Below are 496 nucleotides of genomic sequence, written 5' to 3'. Positions count from 1 at the left end.
ATACTTGAAATGGAAATCCAGGATTAATGCAAGTATGCCCAAGTCTTTTTGATTAAATGTCTCTAAATCTTGTGTATATGCATGAAAATCTTGGTTGGAGACGTGGGCATGGCAGCTTGGTTGGTGGCTGGAATTTTCTCCTGTCCGTCGCGGGAGGGGACAGCGCACAGCTCGGACGGCGGTTGGTGCACGTGGCCTCCCCCCGCGCGCACGCCCATTCGTCCACGCCGACGCGACGCATCCCGGCCGTGCGCTGCCGGATCGGCCGCCGCGCGCGCGTGGACCGCACCGCAACCGGCGTCGCGTCCACGTCCACGTCCACGACGCCGTTGGTTTTGTTCTGCTTTCCCCTGCTTTCCCCTGCTTGGCTTGGCTTGGGCTGTTCTGTTTCAGTTTGTGCGGTTGGTTGGACTCCCCCTCTCCCCCCACCTCTCGCCGTCGCGCGCCGTTGCCGCGCCCCACGACTTCCGCCCCCTCCACCCACCTCCCCCCTACA

The sequence above is a fragment of the Triticum aestivum genome, chromosome 1B, assembly GCF_018294505.1.
Source record: "Triticum aestivum cultivar Chinese Spring chromosome 1B, IWGSC CS RefSeq v2.1, whole genome shotgun sequence".
Classification (NCBI taxonomy): Eukaryota; Viridiplantae; Streptophyta; class Magnoliopsida; order Poales; family Poaceae; genus Triticum; species Triticum aestivum.
The sequence above is the reverse complement of the archived record's forward strand: the minus strand, read 5'-3'. Positions refer to the sequence as shown.